The sequence below is a fragment of the Tribolium castaneum genome, chromosome 9, assembly GCF_031307605.1.
Source record: "Tribolium castaneum strain GA2 chromosome 9, icTriCast1.1, whole genome shotgun sequence".
Taxonomy (NCBI): Eukaryota; Metazoa; Arthropoda; class Insecta; order Coleoptera; family Tenebrionidae; genus Tribolium; species Tribolium castaneum.
Window position 1 is genome coordinate 1,250,068 of NC_087402.1, and position 13,437 is coordinate 1,263,504.

Here is a 13,437-nt window from a genome sequence, read left to right on the forward strand (position 1 = left end):
GGAGCCGCTCCGGGCAACGGTTCCGGCTACAGAGGCGATTAAAGTTTTTCACTAAAAAAATTCATAAAAAAAAAACTAAAAGTCGTAGAGCAATGCGGTTTGTTCGGTTGAATTCTACGGCTCATTTTACATAATATATCAATTTTTCACAACAATTAAAAATTTAAAAATTTTTGCCTAAATTTAGGGTAGCCATTTGTCATAGTGAAAAATTTTATTCATTAAAAAAATTCATAACTCGAAAACTAAAAGTCGTAGAGCAATGCGGTTTGTTCCATTGAATTCAGCGGCTCATTTTCTGTATTATACCAACTTTTCACGAGATTTAAAATTTTCAATTTTTTTGCTAAAATTTCCTGAGTAATAAATACACTTAACTTCAAAGAGGTGAAAAAAAATTTTTTTTTTAAACTCACTCCAGTAAATTTTTATGGACTTCTACATGTCTTAACAACCCACAAAAGTTGTTTTTAGTCCACAAAAAGTCCATATGTTCGATTTTTAGAAGTTTGATTTTTCAATTTTCGTCGCAGTTTTTGTCGATTTTGGGTACTCGGAACTTTTGTCAAGCAATAGCTCCGGAACTATCAGAGATAACCCCATGAAGTGTATTATCGTTGGAAAGCTCTTTAAATTATCTATCTTTTTCAAAAAAAATTATTGTTCTCCGACTAATAGTTTTCGAGCAAATTGGAGACAAATGCAAAAATTGGTAAAATTTTAAAAAATTCATAACTAAAAAACTATTGGGAATTTGGCAATTTTCTCGATGCCAATCGATTCCCCGGATCATTTTGCATAGGAATGGATCAAAATAGTTCCACTTTTTCGAATAGTTTAGCCAAAAATGAGAAAATAAAAAAAATTAAAAAAAAGTTAACACCCCCCCCTTAAAATCGGTCAATTTTTAAAGTGTCTCTAAATCAAATAAAACCGATTCTATCTTATAGATTTTGATGTGCTCTTTCCAATCTAAAAAAGCATTTTCTCCTAGCTCTTTTAGTTTGGCCGTAATCGGCGTTTGAAAATTGAAAAATTTTTTGCGAGATATCGCCTTGAGTCCTATGCCATTTTGTAGAGTTTTTTATTCCGGTTGTCCTCCATTTTTCCGTTTCTCGATAACTCTAATAGTTTCGCCGTAATTGGCGGTTGAAAATTGAAAAAAAGTGAAAATGGAAACCTTTTTTTGCGTTTTTCTCGGAAACTGTAAGACTTAGAGCAACGAACAAAAAAACATCTGATAGCGCTTAATTTTATCTATTTTTTCGACCAAACCCGGAGCCGCTCCGGGCAACGGTTCCGGCTACAGAGGCGATCAAAGTTTTTCACTAAAAAAATTTATAAAAAAAAAACTAAAAGTCGTAGAGCAATGCGGTTTGTTCGGTTGAATTCTACGGCTCATTTTACATAATATATCAATTTTTCACAACAATTAAAAATTTAAAAATTTTTGCTTAAATTTAGGGTAGCCATTTGTCATAGTGAAAAATTTTATTCATTATAAAAAAATTCATAACTCGAAAACTAAAAGTCGTAGAGCAATGCGGTTTGTTCCATTGAATTCAGCGGCTCATTTTCTGTATTATACCAACTTTTCACGAGATTTAAAATTTTCAATTTTTTTGCTAAAATTTCCTGAATAATAATACACTTAACTTCAAAGAGGTGAAAAAAAATTTTTTTTTTAAACTCACTCCAGTAAATTTTTATGGACTTCTACATGTCTTAACAACCCACAAAAGTTGTTTTTAGTCCACAAAAAGTCCATATGTTCGATTTTTAGAAGTTTGATTTTTCAATTTTTGTCGCAGTTTTTGTCGATTTTGGGTACCCGGAACATTTGTCAAGCAATAGCTCCGGAACTATCAGAGATAACCCCATGAAGTGTATTATCGTTGGAAAGCTCTTTAAATTATCTATCTTTTTCAAAAAAAATTATTGTTCTCCGACTAATAGCTTTCGAGCAAATTGGAGACAAATGCAAAAATTGGTAAAATTTTAAAAAATTCATAACTAAAAAACTATTGGGAATTTGGCAATTTTCTCGATGCCAATCGATTCCCCGGATCATTTTGCATAGGAATGGATCAAAATAGTTTCACTTTTTCGAATAGTTTAGCCAAAAATAAGAAAATAAAAAAAATTAAAAAAAAGTTCACACCCCCCCCTTAAAATCGGTCAATTTTTAAAGTGTTTCTAAATCAAATAAAACCGATTCTATCTTATAGATTTTGATGTGCTCTTTCCAATCTAAAAAAGCATTTTCTCCTAGCTCTTTTAGTTTGGCCGTAATCGGCGTTTGAAAATTGAAAAATTTTTTGCAAGATATCGCCTTGAGTCCTATGCCTTTTTGTAGAGTTTTTTATTCCGGTTGTCCTCCATTTTTCCGTTTCTCGATAACTCTAATAGTTTCGCCGTAATTGGCGGTTGAAAATTGAAAAAAAGTGAAAATGGAAACCTTTTTTTGCGTTTTTCTCGGAAACTGTAAGACTTAGAGCAACGAACAAAAAAACATCTGATAGCGCTTAATTTTATCTATTTTTTCGACCAAACCCGGAGCCGCTCCGGGCAACGGTTCCGGCTACAGAGGCGATCAAAGTTTTTCACTAAAAAAATTTATAAAAAAAAAACTAAAAGTCGTAGAGCAATGCGGTTTGTTCGGTTGAATTCTACGGCTCATTTTACATAATATATCAATTTTTCACAACAATTAAAAATTTAAAAATTTTTGCTTAAATTTAGGGTAGCCATTTGTCATAGTGAAAAATTTTATTCATTATAAAAAAATTCATAACTCGAAAACTAAAAGTCGTAGAGCAATGCGGTTTGTTCCATTGAATTCAGCGGCTCATTTTCTGTATTATACCAACTTTTCACGAGATTTAAAATTTTCAATTTTTTTGCTAAAATTTCCTGAGTAATAATACACTTAACTTCAAAGAGGTGAAAAAAAATTTTTTTTTTTAACTCACTCCAGTAAATTTTTATGGACTTCTACATGTCTTAACAACCCACAAAAGTTGTTTTTAGTCCACAAAAAGTCCATATGTTCGATTTTTAGAAGTTTGATTTTTCAATTTTCGTCGCAGTTTTTGTCGATTTTGGGTACTCGGAACTTTTGTCAAGCAATAGCTCCGGAACTATCAGAGATAACCCCATGAAGTGTATTATCGTTGGAAAGCTCTTTAAATTATCTATCTTTTTCAAAAAAAATTATTGTTCTCCGACTAATAGTTTTCGAGCAAATTGGAGACAAATGCAAAAATTGGTAAAATTTTAAAAAATTCATAACTAAAAAACTATTGGGAATTTGGCAATTTTCTCGATGCCAATCGATTCCCCGGATCATTTTGCATAGGAATGGATCAAAATAGTTCCACTTTTTCGAATAGTTTAGCCAAAAATGAGAAAATAAAAAAAATTAAAAAAAAGTTAACACCCCCCCCTTAAAATCGGTCAATTTTTAAAGTGTCTCTAAATCAAATAAAACCGATTCTATCTTATAGATTTTGATGTGCTCTTTCCAATCTAAAAAAGCATTTTCTCCTAGCTCTTTTAGTTTGGCCGTAATCGGCGTTTGAAAATTGAAAAATTTTTTGCGAGATATCGCCTTGAGTCCTATGCCATTTTGTAGAGTTTTTTATTCCGGTTGTCCTCCATTTTTCCGTTTCTCGATAACTCTAATAGTTTCGCCGTAATTGGCGGTTGAAAATTGAAAAAAAGTGAAAATGGAAACCTTTTTTTGCGTTTTTCTCGGAAACTGTAAGACTTAGAGCAACGAACAAAAAAACATCTGATAGCGCTTAATTTTATCTATTTTTTCGACCAAACCCGGAGCCGCTCCGGGCAACGGTTCCGGCTACAGAGGCGATCAAAGTTTTTCACTAAAAAAATTTATAAAAAAAAAACTAAAAGTCGTAGAGCAATGCGGTTTGTTCGGTTGAATTCTACGGCTCATTTTACATAATATATCAATTTTTCACAACAATTAAAAATTTAAAAATTTTTGCTTAAATTTAGGGTAGCCATTTGTCATAGTGAAAAATTTTATTCATTATAAAAAAATTCATAACTCGAAAACTAAAAGTCGTAGAGCAATGCGGTTTGTTCCATTGAATTCAGCGGCTCATTTTCTGTATTATACCAACTTTTCACGAGATTTAAAATTTTCAATTTTTTTGCTAAAATTTCCTGAGTAATAATACACTTAACTTCAAAGAGGTGAAAAAAAATTTTTTTTTTTAACTCACTCCAGTAAATTTTTATGGACTTCTACATGTCTTAACAACCCACAAAAGTTGTTTTTAGTCCACAAAAAGTACATATGTTCGATTTTTAGAAGTTTGATTTTTCAATTTTCGTCGCAGTTTTTGTCGATTTTGGGTACCCGGAACTTTTGTCAAGCAATAGCTCCGGAACTATCAGAGATAACCCCATGAAGTGTATTATCGTTGGAAAGCTCTTTAAATTATCTATCTTTTTCAAAAAAAATTATTGTTCTCCGACTAATAGTTTTCGAGCAAATTGGAGACAAATGCAAAAATTGGTAAAATTTTAAAAAATTCATAACTAAAAAACTATTGGGAATTTGGCAATTTTCTCGATGCCAATCGATTCCCGGGATCATTTTGCATAGGAATGGATCAAAATAGTTCCACTTTTTCGAATAGTTTAGCCAAAAATGAGAAAATAAAAAAAATTAAAAAAAAGTTAACACCCCCCCCTTAAAATCGGTCAATTTTTAAAGTGTCTCTAAATTAAATAAAACCGATTCTACCTTATAGATTTTGATGTGCTCTTTCCAATCTAAAAAAGCATTTTCTCCTAGCTCTTTTAGTTTGGCCGTAATCGGCGTTTGAAAATTGAAAAATTTTTTGCGAGATATCGCCTTGAGTCCTATGCCATTTTGTAGAGTTTTTTATTCCGGTTGTCCTCCATTTTTCCGTTTCTCGATAACTCTAATAGTTTCGCCGTAATTGGCGGTTGAAAATTGAAAAAAAGTGAAAATGGAAACCTTTTTTTGCGTTTTTCTCGGAAACTGTAAGACTTAGAGCAACGAACAAAAAAACATCTGATAGCGCTTAATTTTATCTATTTTTTCGACCAAACCCGGAGCCGCTCCGGGCAACGGTTCCGGCTACAGAGGCGATCAAAGTTTTTCACTAAAAAAATTTATAAAAAAAAAACTAAAAGTCGTAGAGCAATGCGGTTTGTTCGGTTGAATTCTACGGCTCATTTTACATAATATATCAATTTTTCACAACAATTAAAAATTTAAAAATTTTTGCTTAAATTTAGGGTAGCCATTTGTCATAGTGAAAAATTTTATTCATTATAAAAAAATTCATAACTCGAAAACTAAAAGTCGTAGAGCAATGCGGTTTGTTCCATTGAATTCAGCGGCTCATTTTCTGTATTATACCAACTTTTCACGAGATTTAAAATTTTCAATTTTTTTGCTAAAATTTCCTGAGTAATAATACACTTAACTTCAAAGAGGTGAAAAAAAATTTTTTTTTTTAACTCACTCCAGTAAATTTTTATGGACTTCTACATGTCTTAACAACCCACAAAAGTTGTTTTTAGTCCACAAAAAGTACATATGTTCGATTTTTAGAAGTTTGATTTTTCAATTTTCGTCGCAGTTTTTGTCGATTTTGGGTACCCGGAACTTTTGTCAAGCAATAGCTCCGGAACTATCAGAGATAACCCCATGAAGTGTATTATCGTTGGAAAGCTCTTTAAATTATCTATCTTTTTCAAAAAAAATTATTGTTCTCCGACTAATAGTTTTCGAGCAAATTGGAGACAAATGCAAAAATTGGTAAAATTTTAAAAAATTCATAACTAAAAAACTATTGGGAATTTGGCAATTTTCTCGATGCCAATCGATTCCCGGGATCATTTTGCATAGGAATGGATCAAAATAGTTCCACTTTTTCGAATAGTTTAGCCAAAAATGAGAAAATAAAAAAAATTAAAAAAAAGTTAACACCCCCCCCTTAAAATCGGTCAATTTTTAAAGTGTCTCTAAATTAAATAAAACCGATTCTACCTTATAGATTTTGATGTGCTCTTTCCAATCTAAAAAAGCATTTTCTCCTAGCTCTTTTAGTTTGGCCGTAATCGGCGTTTGAAAATTGAAAAATTTTTTGCGAGATATCGCCTTGAGTCCTATGCCATTTTGTAGAGTTTTTTATTCCAGTTGTCCTCCATTTTTCCGTTTCTCGATAACTCTAATAGTTTCGCCGTAATTGGCGGTTGAAAATTGAAAAAAAGTGAAAATGGAAACCTTTTTTTGCGTTTTTCTCGGAAACTGTAAGACTTAGAGCAACGAACAACAAAACATCTGATAGCGCTTAATTTTATCTATTTTTTCGACCAAACCCGGAGCCGCTCCGGGCAACGGTTCCGGCTACAGAGGCGATTAAAGTTTTTCACTAAAAAAATTCATAAAAAAAAAACTAAAAGTCGTAGAGCAATGCGGTTTGTTCGGTTGAATTCTACGGCTCATTTTACATAATATATCAATTTTTCACAACAATTAAAAATTTAAAAATTTTTGCCTAAATTTAGGGTAGCCATTTGTCATAGTGAAAAATTTTATTCATTAAAAAAATTCATAACTCGAAAACTAAAAGTCGTAGAGCAATGCGGTTTGTTCCATTGAATTCAGCGGCTCATTTTCTGTATTATACCAACTTTTCACGAGATTTAAAATTTTCAATTTTTTTGCTAAAATTTCCTGAGTAATAAATACACTTAACTTCAAAGAGGTGAAAAAAAATTTTTTTTTTAAACTCACTCCAGTAAATTTTTATGGACTTCTACATGTCTTAACAACCCACAAAAGTTGTTTTTAGTCCACAAAAAGTCCATATGTTCGATTTTTAGAAGTTTGATTTTTCAATTTTCGTCGCAGTTTTTGTCGATTTTGGGTACCCGGAACTTTTGTCAAGCAATAGCTCCGGAACTATCAGAGATAACCCCATGAAGTGTATTATCGTTGGAAAGCTCTTTAAATTATCTATCTTTTTCAAAAAAAATTATTGTTCTCCGACTAATAGTTTTCGAGCAAATTGGAGACAAATGCAAAAATTGGTAAAATTTTAAAAAATTTATAACTAAAAAACTATTGGGAATTTGGCAATTTTCTCGATGCCAATCGATTCCCCGGATCATTTTGCATAGGAATGGATCAAAATAGTTCCACTTTTTCGAATAGTTTAGCCAAAAATGAGAAAATAAAAAAAATTAAAAAAAAATTAACACCCCCCCCTTAAAATCGGTCAATTTTTAAAGTGTCTCTAAATCAAATAAAACCGATTCTATCTTATAGATTTTGATGTGCTCTTTCCAATCTAAAAAAGCATGTTCTCCTAGCTCTTTTAGTTTGGCCGTAATCGGCGTTTGAAAATTGAAAAATTTTTTACGAGATATCGCCTTGAGTCCTATGCCATTTTGTAGAGTTTTTTATTCCAGTTGTCCTCCATTTTTCCGTTTCTCGATAACTCTAATAGTTTCGCCGTAATTGGCGGTTGAAAATTGAAAAAAAGTGAAAATGGAAACCTTTTTTTGCGTTTTTCTCGGAAACTGTAAGACTTAGAGCAACGAACAAAAAAACATCTGATAGCGCTTAATTTTATCCATTTTTTCGACCAAACCCGGAGCCGCTCCGGGCAACGGTTCCGGCTACAGAGGCGATTAAAGTTTTTCACTAAAAAAATTCATAAAAAAAAACTAAAAGTCGTAGAGCAATGCGGTTTGTTCGGTTGAATTCTACGGCTCATTTTACATAATATATCAATTTTTCACAACAATTAAAAATTTAAAAATTTTTGCCTAAATTTAGGGTAGCCATTTGTCATAGTGAAAAATTTTATTCATTAAAAAAATTCATAACTCGAAAACTAAAAGTCGTAGAGCAATGCGGTTTGTTCCATTGAATTCAGCGGCTCATTTTCTGTATTATACCAACTTTTCACGAGATTTAAAATTTTCAATTTTTTTGCTAAAATTTCCTGAGTAATAAATACACTTAACTTCAAAGAGGTGAAAAAAAATTTTTTTTTTAAACTCACTCCAGTAAATTTTTATGGACTTCTACATGTCTTAACAACCCACAAAAGTTGTTTTTAGTCCACAAAAAGTCCATATGTTCGATTTTTAGAAGTTTGATTTTTCAATTTTCGTCGCAGTTTTTGTCGATTTTGGGTACCCGGAACTTTTGTCAAGCAATAGCTCCGGAACTATCAGAGATAACCCCATGAAGTGTATTATCGTTGGAAAGCTCTTTAAATTATCTATCTTTTTCAAAAAAAATTATTGTTCTCCGACTAATAGTTTTCGAGCAAATTGGAGACAAATGCAAAAATTGGTAAAATTTTAAAAAATTTATAACTAAAAAACTATTGGGAATTTGGCAATTTTCTCGATGCCAATCGATTCCCCGGATCATTTTGCATAGGAATGGATCAAAATAGTTCCACTTTTTCGAATAGTTTAGCCAAAAATGAGAAAATAAAAAAAATTAAAAAAAAGTTAACACCCCCCCCTTAAAATCGGTCAATTTTTAAAGTGTCTCTAAATCAAATAAAACCGATTCTATCTTATAGATTTTGATGTGCTCTTTCCAATCTAAAAAAGCATTTTATCCTAGCTCTTTTAGTTTGGCCGTAATCGGCGTTTGAAAATTGAAAATTTTTTTGCGAGATATCGCCTTGAGTCCTATGCCATTTTGTAGAGTTTTTTATTCCGGTTGTCCTCCATTTTTCCGTTTCTCGATAACTCTAATAGTTTCGCCGTAATTGGCGGTTGAAAATTGAAAAAAAGTGAAAATGGAAACCTTTTTTTGCGTTTTTCTCGGAAACTGTAAGACTTAGAGCAACGAACAAAAAAACATCTGATAGCGCTTAATTTTATCTATTTTTTCGACCAAACCCGGAGCCGCTCCGGGCAACGGTTCCGGCTACAGAGGCGATCAAAGTTTTTCACTAAAAAAATTTATAAAAAAAAAACTAAAAGTCGTAGAGCAATGCGGTTTGTTCGGTTGAATTCTACGGCTCATTTTACATAATATATCAATTTTTCACAACAATTAAAAATTTAAAAATTTTTGCTTAAATTTAGGGTAGCCATTTGTCATAGTGAAAAATTTTATTCATTATAAAAAAATTCATAACTCGAAAACTAAAAGTCGTAGAGCAATGCGGTTTGTTCCATTGAATTCAGCGGCTCATTTTCTGTATTATACCAACTTTTCACGAGATTTAAAATTTTCAATTTTTTTGCTAAAATTTCCTGAGTAATAATACACTTAACTTCAAAGAGGTGAAAAAAAAATTTTTTTTTTAACTCACTCCAGTAAATTTTTATGGACTTCTACATGTCTTAACAACCCACAAAAGTTGTTTTTAGTCCACAAAAAGTACATATGTTCGATTTTTAGAAGTTTGATTTTTCAATTTTCGTCGCAGTTTTTGTCGATTTTGGGTACCCGGAACTTTTGTCAAGCAATAGCTCCGGAACTATCAGAGATAACCCCATGAAGTGTATTATCGTTGGAAAGCTCTTTAAATTATCTATCTTTTTCAAAAAAAATTATTGTTCTCCGACTAATAGTTTTCGAGCAAATTGGAGACAAATGCAAAAATTGGTAAAATTTTAAAAAATTCATAACTAAAAAACTATTGGGAATTTGGCAATTTTCTCGATGCCAATCGATTCCCCGGATCATTTTGCATAGGAATGGATCAAAATAGTTCCACTTTTTCGAATAGTTTAGCCAAAAATGAGAAAATAAAAAAAATTAAAAAAAAGTTAACACCCCCCCCTTAAAATCGGTCAATTTTTAAAGTGTCTCTAAATCAAATAAAACCGATTCTATCTTATAGATTTTGATGTGCTCTTTCCAATCTAAAAAAGCATTTTCTCCTAGCTCTTTTAGTTTGGCCGTAATCGGCGTTTGAAAATTGAAAAATTTTTTGCGAGATATCGCCTTGAGTCCTATGCCATTTTGTAGAGTTTTTTATTCCAGTTGTCCTCCATTTTTCCGTTTCTCGATAACTCTAATAGTTTCGCCGTAATTGGCGGTTGAAAATTGAAAAAAAGTGAAAATGGAAACCTTTTTTTGCGTTTTTCTCGGAAACTGTAAGACTTAGAGCAACGAACAAAAAAACATCTGATAGCGCTTAATTTTATCTATTTTTTCGACCAAACCCGGAGCCGCTCCGGGCAACGGTTCCGGCTACAGCGGCGATTAAAGTTTTTCACTAAAAAAATTCATAAAAAAAAAACTAAAAGTCGTAGAGCAATGCGGTTTGTTCGGTTGAATTCTACGGCTCATTTTACATAATATATCAATTTTTCACAACAATTAAAAATTTAAAAATTTTTGCTTAAATTTAGGGTAGCCATTTGTCATAGTGAAAAATTTTATTCATTATAAAAAAATTCATAACTCGAAAACTAAAAGTCGTAGAGCAATGCGGTTTGTTCCATTGAATTCAGCGGCTCATTTTCTGTATTATACCAACTTTTCACGAGATTTAAAATTTCCAATTTTTTTGCTAAAATTTCCTGAGTAATAAATAATACACTTAACTTCAAAGAGGTGAAAAAAAATTTTTTTTTTAAACTCACTCCAGTAAATTTTTATGGACTTCTACATGTCTTAACAACCCACAAAAGTTGTTTTTAGTCCACAAAAAGTCCATATGTTCGATTTTTAGAAGTTTGATTTTTCAATTTTCGTCGCAGTTTTTGTCGATTTTGGGTACCCGGAACATTTGTCAAGCAATAGCTCCGGAACTATCAGAGATAACCCCATGAAGTGTATTATCGTTGGAAAGCTCTTTAAATTATCTATCTTTTTCAAAAAAAATTATTGTTCTCCGACTAATAGTTTTCGAGCAAATTGGAGACAAATGCAAAAATTGGTAAAATTTTAAAAAATTCATAACTAAAAAACTATTGGGAATTTGGCAATTTTCTCGATGCCAATCGATTCCCCGGATCATTTTGCATAGGTATGGATCAAAATAGTTCCACTTTTTCGAATAGTTTAGCCAAAAATGAGAAAATAAAAAAAATTAAAAAAAAGTTAACACCCCCCCCTTAAAATCGGTCAATTTTTAAAGTGTCTCTAAATCAAATAAAACCGATTCTATCTTATAGATTTTGATGTGCTCTTTCCAATCTAAAAAAGCATTTTCTCCTAGCTCTTTTAGTTTGGCCGTAATCGGCGTTTGAAAATTGAAAAATTTTTTGCGAGATATCGCTTTGAGTCCTATGCCATTTCGTAGAGTTTTTTATTCCGGTTGTCCTCCATTTTTCCGTTTCTCGATAACTCTAATAGTTTCGCCGTAATTGGCGGTTGAAAATTGAAAAAAAGTGAAAATGGAAACCTTTTTTTGCGTTTTTCTCGGAAACTGTAAGACTTAGAGCAACGAACAAAAAAACATCTGATAGCGCTTAATTTTATCTATTTTTTCGACCAAACCCGGAGCCGCTCCGGGCAACGGTTCCGGCTACAGAGGCGATCAAAGTTTTTCACTAAAAAAATTTATAAAAAAAAAACTAAAAGTCGTAGAGCAATGCGGTTTGTTCGGTTGAATTCTACGGCTCATTTTACATAATATATCAATTTTTCACAACAATTAAAAATTTAAAAATTTTTGCCTAAATTTAGGGTAGCCATTTGTCATAGTGAAAAATTTTATTCATTAAAAAAATTCATAACTCGAAAACTAAAAGTCGTAGAGCAATGCGGTTTGTTCCATTGAATTCAGCGGCTCATTTTCTGTATTATACCAACTTTTCACGAGATTTAAAATTTTCAATTTTTTTGCTAAAATTTCCTGAGTAATAAATACACTTAACTTCAAAGAGGTGAAAAAAAATTTTTTTTTTAAACTCACTCCAGTAAATTTTTATGGACTTCTACATGTCTTAACAACCCACAAAAGTTGTTTTTAGTCCACAAAAAGTCCATATGTTCGATTTTTAGAAGTTTGATTTTTCAATTTTCGTCGCAGTTTTTGTCGATTTTGGGTACCCGGAACATTTGTCAAGCAATAGCTCCGGAACTATCAGAGATAACCCCATGAAGTGTATTATCGTTGGAAAGCTCTTTAAATTATCTATCTTTTTCAAAAAAAATTATTGTTCTCCGACTAATAGTTTTCGAGCAAATTGGAGACAAATGCAAAAATTGGTAAAATTTTAAAAAATTCATAACTAAAAAACTATTGGGAATTTAGCAATTTTCTCGATGCCAATCGATTCCCCGGATCATTTTGCATAGGTATGGATCAAAATAGTTCCACTTTTTCGAATAGTTTAGCCAAAAATGAGAAAATAAAAAAAATTAAAAAAAAGTTAACACCCCCCCCTTAAAATCGGTCAATTTTTAAAGTGTCTCTAAATCAAATAAAACCGATTCTATCTTATAGATTTTGATGTGCTCTTTCCAATCTAAAAAAGCATTTTCTCCTAGCTCTTTTAGTTTGGCCGTAATCGGCGTTTGAAAATTGAAAAATTTTTTGCGAGATATCGCTTTGAGTCCTATGCCATTTCGTAGAGTTTTTTATTCCGGTTGTCCTCCATTTTTCCGTTTCTCGATAACTCTAATAGTTTCGCCGTAATTGGCGGTTGAAAATTAAAAAAAAGTGAAAATGGAAACCTTTTTTTGCGTTTTTCTCGGAAACTGTAAGACTTAGAGCAACGAACAAAAAAACATCTGATAGCGCTTAATTTTATCTATTTTTTCGACCAAACCCGGAGCCGCTCCGGGCAACGGTTCCGGCTACAGAGGCGATCAAAGTTTTTCACTAAAAAAATTTATAAAAAAAAAAACTAAAAGTCGTAGAGCAATGCGGTTTGTTCGGTTGAATTCTACGGCTCATTTTACATAATATATCAATTTTTCACAACAATTAAAAATTTAAAAATTTTTGCCTAAATTTAGGGTAGCCATTTGTCATAGTGAAAAATTTTATTCATTAAAAAAATTCATAACTCGAAAACTAAAAGTCGTAGAGCAATGCGGTTTGTTCCATTGAATTCAGCGGCTCATTTTCTGTATTATACCAACTTTTCACGAGATTTAAAATTTTCAATTTTTTTGCTAAAATTTCCTGAGTAATAAATAATACACTTAACTTCAAAGAGGTGAAAAAAAATTTTTTTTTTAAACTCACTCCAGTAAATTTTTATGGACTTCTACATGTCTTAACAACCCACAAAAGTTGTTTTTAGTCCACAAAAAGTCCATATGTTCGATTTTTAGAAGTTTGATTTTTCAATTTTCGTCGCAGTTTTTGTCGATTTTGGGTACTCGGAACTTTTGTCAAGCAATAGCTCCGGAACTATCAGAGATAACCCCATGAAGTGTATTATCGTTGGAAAGCTCTTTAAATTATCTATCTTTTTCAAAAA